General features: G+C 55.9%; 1 long non-coding RNA gene across 1 annotated transcript; it reads left to right on the top strand.

Annotated features, from left to right (window-relative positions):
• Window positions 1–4,874: 4,874 nt before the first annotated feature.
• Window positions 4,875–6,992, top strand: LOC122702323. The gene is made up of 4 exons (XR_006343209.1): window positions 4,875–4,939; window positions 5,025–5,106; window positions 5,332–5,437; window positions 6,526–6,992. It is a non-coding gene; the product is annotated as an uncharacterized LOC122702323 (long non-coding RNA).
• Window positions 6,993–10,580: the final 3,588 nt, after the last annotated feature.

Raw genomic sequence — 10,580 nt, 5'->3', positions numbered from 1 at the left:
TAGAAGTCAGGAAATGGCACAACATTGACATTTTCCTATTTTACTAAATACAGCCAGTAGATGAAAATACAGCGAATTGAGGTGCCTGAAACAATGCTCATTTCCATGCACTCATGTCTGTGTTATGACAGCTCTGGGCCCTGCCTTCCCATCGCCCTCACCCTCATTGTCATTCACCAGCTGCCCAGGTTCCCTGCATAGAGTCCCTCTTCACGGGGGTCTCCCTTTCTGTCCACCTCCAGGAGATCTCTCCGCTACAGAATCCGATGGCAGAGCCACCAGGTCATCTGACTAATAAAGAGGCTTGTTTTTCCTTTTAAAGTGGGAAGCAGATCAATGGCTTGAAGAATTGGCACGTGTCCTGTCTGGGGCTGCTCATCACGCCCCCACCTTGGGCAAATGTTCAGATAATGGGGAAAATCGCTCTGTAGAACCGGACTTCTTAGCAAAGTAAAAGTAGCTTTATGATGATTATCAAAATAATGCCTTCCTGTTAGAAAATAAAAATCAAAGGAGCTCAAAGAAGAGACTTTAAAAAAAATCACCAGAGCCAAACTTGTAATCAGTCTCCTAGTGTTGGATAGTTGAAAAGTTGTTGTCATTAAAAACGATATCTTCAGGAAAACCTTAATTTATAAATTCAGCACACCTTCCCAATCACTTTCACTCGTTTATTTATTTGGCTGCACCAGGTCTTAGTAACGGCATGCAGGATCATTTAGTTGTGGCAGGTGGGATCTAGTTACCCGACCAGGGATCGAACCCAGGCCTCCTGCGTTGGGAGCATGGAGTCTTAGTCATTGGACCACCAGGGAAGTCCCTCTCATTGTTTCTTTCTTTTTTGTTTTTTCATCATTTCTTAGGATAACTTTTCTGTGGGCGCAATGTTTTAGCCAAATGGGCTTCATGTTTGTAAGGTTTTTAAGTTGTGAGAAGGTCCTCAGTACACTCCCCCAGGGAAGTAAGAGAACCCACTCCCCACATTGTTCCTGACCCTGAGAACCTCTAATTTCATATCTTTTGAGAACTTATAGGTTAAAAATGTATCCCATTTAAAAAAGAACAATCATTTTTACTTTGTAAAATTAGTACAATCCTATTTAAAAAAATGGAAGCGGTACGAAAAAGAACAGAGAAGAGAATAGAAAAATGTCCTAAATTCCACCATCTGGAAGTGACCCTAGTTTTGTTTGAACATTGTTCCAGAAATAGGTTTGGAAAGACAAGTTCAAGGGCAGGCAGATGGAAGGAAAGATAAGCAGGTGGGGCACATGGAGACCTGCTTCTCTTAGACATTTCCAAACTCTAGAAAACAACACGATATGTACAAACAGAGTAATTCGCCAAGAATGCTGGACCCCAGCAATTCTTAGTTGGTGAAGCCTCTTAAAGGTATAAGCAGAGGCTTCCCTGGTGGCCCAGTGGTTAAGAATCCGCCTTGTAATGGGGATTACAGGGGACACCAGTTCGACTACAGGGGACACTGGTTCGATGTCTGGTCCGGGAAGACCTCATATACAAGGGAGCAACTAAGCCTGTGTGTCACAACTACCAAGCCCACATGCTACAACTACTGAAGCCTGCATGCCTAGAGCCCCTGCTCCACAACGAGAGGAGCCATGGCAACGAGAAGCCCATGCTCGCAACTACTTAGCCCCCGCTTGTCGCAACTAGAGAAAGCCAATGCATAACAAAGAAGACCTAGAACAGACAAAAATAAAAAGTTAATTAAATTTAAAAGAGAGAGAGGTAGGCAGATGGGCTTGCATTGACGTGGGTCTAGGGGCTTGTAGGCAGGATACAGTGGATCTGGGGTTCATGAGAGGCTCTCAAAAAACCTCGGCTGTTTGGTTAACTCCCTGCAGTGGGTTGGACCAGAAAGCAAGCCCTCACCAAGAACCGAGTCCCTTGGAGCCTTGATCTTGGACTTCCAGCTTCCAGAACTGTGAGAAGTAAACCTCTGTTGTTTGAGGCCCTGCCCCTCCCCCTGGTCTGCAGTATTGGTTACAGCAGCCCAGGCTAATTGACACACCAGGTGAAAAGCATTTGTGTCAGGGCAGCCTCGGGGAATTGAACCTGGAGATCTTGCCTCAGTCAACCTGACCCTTGGGTGGAGGTCATTTTATTTTCAGCACTTGCACTAATGGGACTTTAATTACATATGAGATCAGACAAAAACGTATGGCCAGGCTACCTGGCATTCCATTAAAAGTACTGAGTTTCTCTGCTGAAAGCTGGAGATAAATGTTTTGCTTAGAGCATTCAGTGAGATCTTTAAATGAGTGAGTAAAGAGGGAGAATCGAGAGCTTCAGAAATACACAGCTAAGTTGTCTCTCCGGAGGGGCCACTTGGTGTGGCAACAGCCCCCCAAAGGCAAGCGAGGGAAAGTCGTTCAGTCGTTTCTGGCTCTGCAACCCCATGGACTGCAGTCCGCCGGGCTCCTCTGTCCATGGGATTCTCCAGGCAAGAATCCTGGAGTGGATAGCCATTTCCTTCTCCAAGGGATCTTCCCAATTCAGGGATGGAACCCGGGTCTCCTGAATTGCAGGCAGAGTTTTTACTGTCTGAGCCACCATGGAAGCCCCACCAGGCACAAAGGCCAGCTTTGGACTTCTCTCGGGACCAGGACAGAATGCCCCTTCCCTTCTTGATCTCCCCCCTACCCTACTCAGCAGGATCTTCCATCTGATTCCTGGGGCCTCGGACATCAGATGGGGCTGCCTGCGGGACCCAGCACCCCCTACCCTGCCCCGGGAGCCTGAGCCTGGGACGCAGGATCCAGCCTCCAAGCAAGCAAGGCAGGGGCTCCCAGTTGAGGGGCCGCAGGGAGGCGCCCACCGGCCCTGAGTGCGCTAGGGCCGAGGCCTCAGTCGGTGTCCTGGGGCTGCAGAGGACAGCGGGGAGGGAGGCAAGGGATGTCAGACCTGACCCGCCCCCGACCCACATGCCAATCGGCCCAGCATCTGCCCCGGCTGGGAGAAGGGGACCCAGTTGTTCCGGGCTCCTGGCAGACTGAGATCCGGGGCACGCCCACAGAGGGGATTATGGTTTCAATGCTCCTAAACCCCCTCATGCGCAACTCTGATCCCCAGGGACAAAGGGCCTGTGTTAAATCTCCCCAGTGGGCTCAGAGCCAGCACTGGGCCAGGGTGACCGAGGGGGCGGGGCTTCCAGCGTAGGTGTGCATGTTGCACATGACCGTGCAGGGCAAGTGCAAACTCCTGGGTGTAGGGATAGCCGGGCAAATGTTAGAAGGTGCATCCTGTGTTGCACACATGCATTTGTAAGCACGTGTGTGCATGTGTGCCCCTAATAACCACGCGCCTGCCATCTATGATAATGTGCTGCCCATGTGTCCTCGGGCGAGTCCCGTCACCCCTCCTTGTCCAGGCAGGCAGCCAACACTTCCTCCAACTCCCACCCCAGGTACTGCATCCCGGAGTCCCAGCCAGACAGACCCTGCTTTTGAGCTCACACCCTGGCAGTCTGCAGTGAGAATGAAGCCTCCTAACGGGCAGCTTTTTCAGAAAAAGTGCCCGACGCTGGGCTGGGGCAGGAACACAGGCCCCTTTGTGCTGCCTCTGGGCCCCTTCGCAGCTGTACCTGCCGGGGTCCTAGGCCTTCTGCATCTCTGCCTCCCCAGGAGGGTCCGGGGCCCCGGGAGGGCTTCTCTGCCCCCTGCAGCCGGCTGGCCCTGCCCTTCCCCAGAGGCACCACATGGCTGGAGGCCTCTGGGGGCACGTGTGGAGCTCTGGAGTACAGGTGAGGGCCTCACCTTTGCCACAGGAGTCGGGGGGGGGGTGCCTGAGCCCTAAGGAGCCTGTCCAGGGGGACCAGTGCAGGCCTGGAAGGAGGGGCCAGCTTCTGGACAAAGCTGCCCTCTGCTCCACGTGTGCCGAGGTGCTCGGTTGTGTCCGACTGTTTGTGACCCTGTTGACTGTAGCCCACCAGGCTCCTCTCTCCATGGGATTCTCCAGGCAAGAATTCTGGAGTGGGTTGCCATGCCCTCCTCCAGGGGACCTTCTTGACTCAGGGATCAAAGCCATGTTTGTGTCTCCTGCATTGCAGGTGGGTTCTTTACTGCTGAGCCTGCAGAGAAACCCAAAAGGGTGATAACACGTGTTTGTTGGCAATGGCATTGACATTTCATGAACTTTTCAAATCTCACATTCTTCTTCTGAATTTCTACTAATCATTTAAAACGTAAAATGTATTCTCAGCTCACGGATTGTGTAAGAAGCAATGGCAGGCGGGACTTGGCCTGCGGATCAAAGTGTGCTGACCCCTGGCCCCAGGTCATGATGTAAGTAAGGGAGGTGGCAGCTAGACAGGGCCTCCACCCCGACACCAAGCCCCCAGCACGACCATCCCGGTGAAGCTGGAGTCCCCGGCTCCTGGCAGCCAGCCCTTCCCCAGGAGGCTGTGCACACACCAGGCCACTATCTGCGCCCCTTCTCCTTGTCATCACGGGGGGTTCTGGACCCTGAACCCAGTTCGACATGAGGCAGGAGCCCTGGGCCCCACGAGGCTCTGTGGGCAGCTACCCTGAAGCACCCCTGTGAGGCTGACCCTCTTTGGTTAACTGGGAAGGGCTCTCAGACACCTCCCCCACCTCTGAAGTCAAGGTCAAGTGCAGGGGCCTAGAAGAGAGACCCAAAGGTGAGAGGAAAATACCGGTCATTGTCTCCTTGTATTTGTGCAGGCTGCGGGGCCAAGACAACCCCAGAGCTCATCCGGGAGCCTCCCCCTGGATGGCTCTGGGGATTCCCCCAGGAAGACCCCCTCCCAGCTCCTTCCTGCCCCCTGCTGACCCCTTTGCTCCTTCCTCCTGGAGGAGGGCCCATATGGCTCAGGAGGGTATAAAAGGCCCAGCGGAGGACCTCCAGGCACCAGCAGACTCCCAGCACCAGGACGGGACCACAGGACTCTGCAGGCCAGGTAAGGCCCCCCCCTCCCAGGCTTGGCGCACGAGGTCAGGGGAGGCCCCTCTCTGAGATGGGATGGGCTGTCCTCTTCCCCCCAGGAGCCCTTGACTCTCCAGCCAGATGCCATGCTGCTGTGGCTGACCCTAGCCCTCCTGTGGAGCCCCACCTGCTGGGCACAGCGTAAGTCTGGCTGGGGGTCCCCCCAGCCCATCCCCCTGGAGGCCCCGTCCCTCCCCTCCCTCCGTCCAGGGCTGAGGTCTGGGCCAGCCCTTGTCACAGATGGACTCTGCTCTCAGGCCTGCCCCTTGTCTGGAGGGGCTGTGTCCTCCTCTGGGCAGAAACAGCCAACATGTCACTGTGTGTTTATTTTTTTTCTCTTCCCCACCTGGTTCTTTCATCTAATAGAGGTGTATGGGCCTGGAGGAGGTACCTATTTCAGTACCTCTAGAGATTTCCAAAACAATATCACCGGAATTCGAGTGTTTGTAGGTCCTCTGGGCCTAATCAAGAGGTGAGTAGGAGCAGGGCCTGAAGCCCCTCACTGCATCCCAGCCCCTGCCCCTGTCTCGGGAACCTGGGGAGGGGGCTGGTCCCTCCTCCCACCACCCTCACTGGGGTCCTGATGTCTCCTGAGTCAGCTGAGGTCTTGGGGTCCTGGAGCCCCCAGCCAGCACCTTTTGTCTGTCCCTCTTCCTCTGCTGTTTCCTCCCCTGCTCCCCAGCCCTGTCCCCTCCTCTCTCCTCCTGCAAGTCCGGCCTCTGCTTCCTGGGATGACCGAAAGGGAGGGGGGCTTCTCCCCACTGTCTCCTTTCAACTCCAACTCAGCTCAACCGGAAACGGTCTCTCAGTTTGAGAATACTTATGGAAAAGCAGAAGTTCTGCCCAAGTTAGGGTCAAAGAGAAAAGGAAGGAGGACCACTAATTGAAAAGTAGAAGTGTAGCGGCAGCAAGCCCAGAGTCTTCCCCTAATGGTTAAATGAGGGCTTTGCTCCAGGCCTGGGGTAGATATTTGCTCTGCATTTACAGGGTCCCAGGGACCTGGGGAGAAGGAATGGGCCAGAGCAGCAGGCACCATGGGGGCCAGTGTGTGGGCGGGGCCAGCGTGTGGGCGGGGCCAGGTGAGGAGGGGACACTCTGGGATGGACACTGAGGTGGGGGAAGGTCACAGATACGGGTCACCTGCTCCTGGGACCCCCACCTGGTCTAGTACAGTGACTGGGGCTGCAAATGCTGGGCCCGGGGTCAGCTCCCCGCTCCGAGTCGTGAGACCAGCTGCACCTCCTGAGGGCCCTGGTGACTGGGCACCTCGGGGAGCTCTCCTGATGGAAGATCTCAGTGACTGCTCCACAAAATCACTCTCACACTGCAGATGAGCAAACTGAGGCCCGGAGATACTGGGTAACAAGCCCCAAATCACAGAGCCTGAAAGTGTCAGAGCAGGGGTTGAGACCAGGAAGGCAAAAAAGTCATGTGCTCAGGCCTTTATGCTGCAGTGATAGGCCTTGCTGGTGACATTTGAGGGGGGGGGCGGTGTTTAGAGGATTGGGGATTTGCGGGTCACCCATATCCTGGACCTTCAAAGCTCCCCCTTCCTCTCAGTATCCAGGTGAGATATGGCTCTTCCTAGAGTGAGAAATACGGAGCCCCAGGCGGGACACCTCAGGAAATCATTCTGCAGCCAGAAGAACACATTACAGGAATCTACGGCTCCTATAGGAGTTTCCTCCGCTACTTGGTCATATACACAAACCAAGGGCACTGGTTCCCATTTGGGAAGGAAGTTGGCAACACCTTTGCTGTCTTCCCTGATGACAGTGACAAGGTGCTCACCAGAGTCTATGGCCACTACAGGCTTCTGGGCATTACCAGCATTGGCTTTGGATGGGGTTATCCTTGATTCTTAAACAAATAGCACCTCAACCGAAGAGAAATGACCATTCCTGAGCTCCCAGGTCTGATCTGTGGGTTACCCTGCCAAGGCCATCTGGTTGATGGTGGGTACAAGGCGGCAGGGACCTGACTGCAGCCCTGAATCAGAATCCACCAATAAATCCAGCTTCTGAAGCCACAGTGGGTCCAGGGTGCTCTTTGGTCTGGGATGTGAACAAAGCCTTCTGAGCTCGTGGGGACGAGGCCTCTGGGTTGGAGCTGTAGGAGGAGGCAGGAGGGGGTCCGACAACCCAGGGCTGGGTGATTCTGACAGGATGCAAGGCCTGCCCATGCAGACCCTGGCTGATCCCATAATCTCTGAGGATTTGGGACTCCCAGAGGCCCCATCCCGGCTCTCTGCTGCAAGGCCATCCAGGGAGCCTGAGCTGTCCAGGCTCAATTCCAGGATTCTCTGAGTGTTCAGGGGCTTGGGGAAGCCACTCAATCATTCATTCACCCATTCACTCACTCAGCATACAGTTGCCAAGGCCTGGGCCACAGATGGATCCTTGGACACCAGAGAAATGAAGAGCCCAGAGATCAGCCAGGGGCTCCCCATGAGAAGTGGATATAGAAGCTGATGGAGGCAGCTGCCTGTTGCAACTGCACTGATAGTAACAGGTCTAGCGCCTTGTGTTCAGGCACAAGCCCATTGGAGGGTGTGCTTCAGGGAAGCCTTCCCAGAGGAGGCACTATCTGCGCTAAGTATAAAGGCTGAGTGAGAGCTGGCCAGGAGGGGTTAAGGGAGGGAGGCCTTCCAGGCTAAGAGATCAACTCAGGAATGGCCAGAGCCAGACATCCCCAGGACCCCACTTCTTGAAAGGCAGGCCCGAAGGGAAAGGAAAGCAGCCCCCAGGCCTGGCACATTCTCTCAACACCTCCATCAGACTGCAGCAGCCTGCCCCTCAGCCACGGTGCAGAGGCCGCCCTGTCCCCCCTCAGCTCCCTGCCCAGCAGCCCTAGAGGGACAGGACTTCTGCTTCCCCATTTGCAGAAGGAGACAGCACAGGCCCAGAGGGCACAGAGGCTCTGCCTGTCACACGGCACTAGTGGAGGAGTTGGGATTCAGGGGGAGGAGGTCTGGCTGCAAAGTCTGGGCTCAGACACCCAGACCAGCGAAGGTTTCCAGACAGATCCTCATCTCTTTGAGGAGATCCTCACCGACATGTTCCTCTTCTCTAATTTTAAATTTAAATGCCTGTTGAGGGTCACTTGGGCTTCTCTGGTAGCTCAGATGGTAAAGAATCTTGCCTACAATGTGGGAGACCCGGGTTTGAATCCTGGGTCAGGAAGATCCCCTGGTGAAGGGCATGGTATCCCACTCCAGTATTCTTGCCTGGAGAATCCCATGGACAGAGGAACCTGGCAGGCTACAGTCCACACAGGAGGGTCACTTTGTGGTTTTAACCTGGAGTCTGTGGGGAAAATGCAGGAATCCATGAACTCAGATGTGGAAGAAAGCTCTGATGTTTTCATCATCTTCTATGGAAATTTCATCTTTCCTTTGGTATAAAGGGTACTTCAGACCACTCTTTCACATCACCTGTGACCTTGTCATGTAAATTACAGTCCTCCCAGATAGCTTGAATTTCACATTCAGCATGACTTCTAAATTCTGGCTGTTTGCAGATTTGCCTTTCTGGTTTTTTTTTTTTCTTTTTGTATTTTGGCCAGGCCTCAAGGCACAAAGGTTGGTCCCCCCGACCAGGGATCGAACCCAGACCTTCATAGCGAAATCCCAGTCACTAGGCCACCAGGGAACTGCCAGATCTGTCTCTTCCTGAAGCAGTAATAGAGGCACAGGGGTTCACAGGACGCTTGTGAGGCACACATCAACAGGTGTATATGAAACTGCTTTTCAGGACATTCCCTTCTTTCTGGTCAGGGAAGGCAGAAGGAAGGATCCAGAAAAGGCAGCAAGGCAGCAAAGGCAGCAAAGACTCACAGGAGAGCTTCTCCAGCCTCACACGTGGCGGAGGAGGCTCTCCAGCTTTGTCTTCACGGCTTCCTGGCGTCCTGTTTGCTGAGGGCTTAGCCGGCTGGCAGCTCTTCGGCATCCCCTCCCCTGCGGGCGGGCTTCCCACTTGCCCCCAGGGGGTGGAGTGGGGGACAGCTGTCCTCCGGTGAGGTGCCCTGGGAAGGTGGGTTGGATCGTGCTGAGATCCGCATGTGCCCCTTAGCTGGGGGACGTTTGTAAGAACCAGGGACAGGGAGGAGACCTAGGAGCAGGGCGCCTGGAGCTCAGCGGGGTCTCTGCAGATCTGGGGTGAAGGCGTGTGGCAATGGTGGTCGGGCTCAGGTCTTGTCCCCAGGATCCTGCCTGGCCTTGGCCACCATGTCCCCAAAGCGCCTTGGGCAAGGTGATCAACCTCTCCCAGGCTGTTCCTTCAGATACGGTGGGGAAAAAGCAGTGACGTGATGTCACCAGGGTTCAGACACTTGGTCTGGAGGCCTCATCCGAGTGATACCTTATTCCAAGTCTATGGAAGGGGCAGGGGTTTTAGATTTGTAATTTACACAGGAAATCTACCAAGAGCTCAGGCAACTCCACCCAAGTGAGGGAAGGGTGGGGCCTTCTCCCACCTTCTCTGCAGCCAGCCTCTGTTGGGCCATTGTTTCTGTGTCTCTCCTTGGGGGTCACCTCGGGTGGAGCCTGCCTGAATTCTTCCTTCCCACGAACCCAAAGCCCCCGGCTCTGTGCATCTTGGGTGTTTCAGAACAAACATCAGTCCTGGAGCGGGGAGGGGGTTGCTAGGGTAGGGAGGGGAGGCCGGTGAGTCTGCGTCCCTCCCAGCGTCCGGCTGGGGTTTGGGGCACACTGGAGCCCGGGGTCAGGAGCCCCCAGCAGCCTGGACTGGAGTCCCCGCAGTGGACGCGCTAGAGGCGTCGCCCGGCGGCCGCTTTCCGCACCCGCGCTGCGGCACCAGCAGGGACGCCAGCCGCCGCCGGGTACCGCGCGCTCCCGCCGCCCAGCCGCCGCTCTGGTCAGTCCGCCGGCCGCCTGCACCGGCTCCTCTGCCTTTCAGGAATCAGCTTCAGGTGGGGGTTGGACCCTGAGAAGCTGTCCGCGCAGTCGGCCCGCCGCGGTGACCGGAGCCGACGGCCCCCACCCCACCCCCCTCCCCGGGGAAGCAGGACCCAGCGAGGCCCAGTCCCGGATCCACCCCCCGCGCGGGGCTTCCTCGCGGTCAGGTGGGCTCCGATCACCTGTCGGGACCGGAGGCCAGGTGACTCCGGGCTGGTACCAGTCGGCAAGGCCAGAGCGACGCTAAGTGCCCGCATTGAATAAGGGTCCTGCACGCAGGTGAGCACGCCTGGTTCTTGTTCCCGAGGGCAGTGGTTCCAGGGGCCCCCAGGCTCACTGTCCCCAGGTGCTAGCCGCTGGCCCGCGCACCGTGTGAGCCTCGCATGCGGATCACCCTAGATGCTGAGGACCCGGGCAGCGTCCCCACCACGCGTGACTCCGTGGGGCCTGGAGGATGCCTCGGTGTTTGCTGTGGGAACCATGAAGGAATCCCTGAGAACCGGCTCCTGAATGGGGCTGGACTGTGCCCGGGCGTGGGCTTTGCAATAAACCCCCACAAGGGCCCCCCACCCAGTTGGCACCCTGCCCGGCCCCCACACCTCTGCCCCAGCTGCCTGCTCTCCTCCATATCCTCCTCTTCTCCTGCCTTCCTCAGACTAAGGCAGGGCCTGCTGTGAACATCAGTTCTGTCTCTTCCATC

This window comes from Cervus elaphus, chromosome 10 (genome assembly GCF_910594005.1).
Source record: "Cervus elaphus chromosome 10, mCerEla1.1, whole genome shotgun sequence".
Classification (NCBI taxonomy): Eukaryota; Metazoa; Chordata; class Mammalia; order Artiodactyla; family Cervidae; genus Cervus; species Cervus elaphus.
The sequence above is the reverse complement of the archived record's forward strand: the minus strand, read 5'-3'. Positions and strand labels throughout refer to the sequence as shown.